Raw genomic sequence first — 3,549 nt, 5'->3', positions numbered from 1 at the left:
GCTACTCCGGTTACTACTACATCCATAAAAGAAGTACTTATCAAACATTTGATATAATTATGGATTTGGACTCTCCTCGAACATCTGAGATACGTATTGCGCTGTATAATATTCAAAGTGCCAACAGTAAAAAACCCTTATTAATTAAATTTTTGAGAGAAAATAACATAGATATTTGCTTACTTAATGAAACTTGGTTTAAGGATAATAGTTTTAGAATACCTGGATATAACATGTTCAATAGAAATTCTAAAAACGTTCACAATGGCGTCGCTATACTTATTAGACCGTATTTAAAATACAGGGTTTTAAATACTACTTTTTTTGAGGACATACAAACTGTTGCTTTATCAGTATCCACTGGAAATGGTAACTTGAGTATTTTATGTGTGTACTGTCCGCCCTCTAGTGACCATATTTAATTAAATAGACTGCGCAATATTATTAGAGACCTTCCGAAGCCCATTTTTGTAAGTGGTGATTTTAACGCACACCACATAGCTTTCGGCTGTTTATCAACAAAAGGTAGGGGTCAGCATCTGTATGACGTGATTGATGTTTGCGAGCTCTGTATCTTAAATGATGGTTCTTTTACAACACTAAACTCACCTAGATGTCAGCCTTCTGCTATCGACGTTAGCTTTGCTAGTGCATGTCTAGGACCTCTATGTGACTGGTCAGTTCATGATGACTCTATGGGAAGTTACCATTATCCTACTATTACCAAAATTGTTATAGGGGTTGAAAAATATCAATTTAATTCACAAGTTGATAAGTTCTTGTAGGGTAGGGCTAACTGGGAAACAGAAACACTACTTAGTGGAATTGTGATAAATGTAAATGATCCCATCTCTTCATACTTAGAATTTTGTAACCGGCTTGATACACTTAAGCAATTGTGCATCCCTAAATTCACAAAACCTAATGGTTTTAGGAATAGACCTCCAACACCACGGTGAAATCAACTCTGTGAACAGAATGTAATAGCTTCTTATGATGCACTAAAATTGTATAGATCAGATCCTACTATGGAAAACTACATAAATTATAAAAAAATAGATGCACTGAAGAAGCAGACTATATCTCAGCAAAAGAAAGAGAGTTGGAATAATTTGTGTAGAAAATTCATTAGGACCACCCCTATAAGCAAGATTTGCAACTATATTAAAATGTTTAAGGGTGTCAAGTCTACTAATAAATCTTATAGTGATGAATTTTTGTTCCATTTTTAGACAAGTTAGCTGATAATAGTAATTTAGAGGAAATTGATGATTTGGACACTTACTTTGGAATTAATAACAACAAACGAAATTCAAAAAATTTATTAGATAACTTTACATGGACCGAATTTACAATGAGTTTGAGATCTAGGCGCAATTCTACTCCCGGCTTAGATGATTACCCATATATTTTGATTAAAAAACTACATGAATCAGTGCAGGCAGTGTTTTTAAATATTCTTAATGCTTTATGGGACAAGAAATTAATACCCAACTCATGGAAAACACAATGTGTTATTCCCATACTTAAGCCAGATAAATCTCCTGATTTAGCTAGCTCCTACTGTCCAATTTCTTTATCCTCATGTTTTGGCAAACTGTTTAAAAACATGATTAAAGCTCGTCTTGATTGGTTTGTTGACGCTAATGGTATCATTCCCAATGTACAATATGGCTTCCGTCGTGGGTGTAGTTGCATTGACAGTTTCATATCACTGATTACAGACCTGAAATGTTCCAAAACCATGAATTCACACACTGTTTGTATCTTCTTAGATGTTCAAGGAGCTTTTGATAATGTTGATCCCGGCATACTTGTAAAAATTTTAACCAACTTAGGTGTCCCTGGACAACTATGTAAGTGGCTTTACAGTTTTCTTCACAGTAGAGTCTTATATGTGAGACATAATAATATTCTTTATGGCCCAAGAATTACATCAAAGGTCACTATGCAAGGCGCCACTTTATCACCTTTGTTATATAATTTGTATGTTTGTGAGATATGTAAATATGTAAATACTACAAATGTAAATATCCTTCAGTTTGCAGATGATATTGTGCTATACTGCTCCAACCAAAATATCCAAATAGCAATAGATAACATTAATTTAGCTTTAAGCCAATTATCAAAATATTATAACAAATTACATTTAAATATTAATACATCCAAAGCAGTCTAAGATTTTTGGCAATGATGTACAAAATGGCAATGTTCTTTATAATGGTAAAGTCATTAATAGAGTCAGTTCAAAGAAATTTTTGGGTGTCATCATTGACCAGAAGATGACTTTTGAAGAACATATTAAATACACTAGCTGACCCGGCAAACGTTGTTTTGCCATATAAAGTATAATTCACGCGATAGTTTTATAAGTAATAAAATATTGCCTATATTATAGCCTGTACATCATTTTGTTCTATTGTGAATAGTTTTTGCAGTGCACGCAAAAATAGGTTTTCGATTTTACACCTTGTGTTACAAAATAGCAATTTTATTACAGATCCCTAATTTTGAAAAAAAAAAATAGCCTATAGCCTTCCTCGATAAATGGACTACCCAACACTGAAAGAATCATTCAAATCGGACCAGTAGTACCAGAGATTAGCGCGTTCAAACAAACAAACACTGCAGCTTTATAATATTAGTATAGATAACAAACAATGCTATGAAAGGTTTAAATATAATAAAATGTCTGGCAGGTGTGTCCTGGGGAGCTGACCCCAAAATTTTGTCCATGTTATTTAAATCAATAGTATGAAGTCATTTTGATTACAGCACTTTAGCTTACTTTGATAGTAAACATACAAAGAAACTAGACTTTGTGCAGAATAAAGCATTGAGACTAATATCTGGTGCTATGTGCTCTACTCCCATAAGGGCCATGGAAGTAGAGACCAAAATAATGCCTTTGATTCTGAGACGATTACTACTCATTGAGAGGTATTGTCTCAGACTTTTATCTTCTAATAATATGCAAATCATAAACAAAATTGTAACTCACCGTATTAATGTTTCTGGGCCTTTAACCACAGGATTTGCACTGTTGAATGGATATCCCCCAAATTTGTACAATATTTTCCTGGAAGTAGAAAAACAATATACCACCATTAATAGATTGCGTTTTGGCCATAATACTGCACCGTCACACCTAGCAAGACTTGGCATTATTCGAAATAGTGAATGTTCGCACTGTGGATGTAGCAACGCAGACATGAAACACCTGATTTTCGATTGTCAAAGGTTTTAATTGACAGATTAGTGCTTGCAAGTGAGTTGAGTGAAGTCAATGATTATGATCTTTCTTCCCGCCCGCCGCCGCTTGAAAAATTGTTAAGTGATGTACATAATTTCAAGCCTTTGTGCAAATACATTAAGAGTACAGTAAATAACATTTCGAAGTTAGTGAACAGTCGTGAAGTGCTCTCAAAGCGAAAGTGACCGAAAAAAGACATGGCTTAAAGGTCACGTTACCAGGCCATAAAATCCAAAAAAAAAAAAAAAAAAAAAAAAAGAAAAAAAAAAGGCCGCGCTTTTACAAAAGTAGTAAAA

The 3,549-nt window shown here is 33.8% G+C and overlaps 1 long non-coding RNA gene across 1 annotated transcript; it reads right to left on the bottom strand.

Annotated features, from left to right (window-relative positions):
* Positions 1 to 1,307: 1,307 nt before the first annotated feature.
* Positions 1,308 to 3,370, bottom strand: LOC126968510 (uncharacterized). Its single transcript, XR_007730216.1, has 2 exons — positions 3,002 to 3,370; positions 1,308 to 1,726 (listed from the first exon to the last, which is right to left on the bottom strand). It is a non-coding gene; the product is annotated as an uncharacterized LOC126968510 (long non-coding RNA).
* Positions 3,371 to 3,549: the final 179 nt, after the last annotated feature.

The sequence above is a fragment of the Leptidea sinapis genome, chromosome 15 (assembly GCF_905404315.1).
Source record: "Leptidea sinapis chromosome 15, ilLepSina1.1, whole genome shotgun sequence".
Classification (NCBI taxonomy): Eukaryota; Metazoa; Arthropoda; class Insecta; order Lepidoptera; family Pieridae; genus Leptidea; species Leptidea sinapis.
Note: the sequence above shows the minus strand (reverse complement) of the source record. Positions and strands in the feature narration are given on the sequence as shown.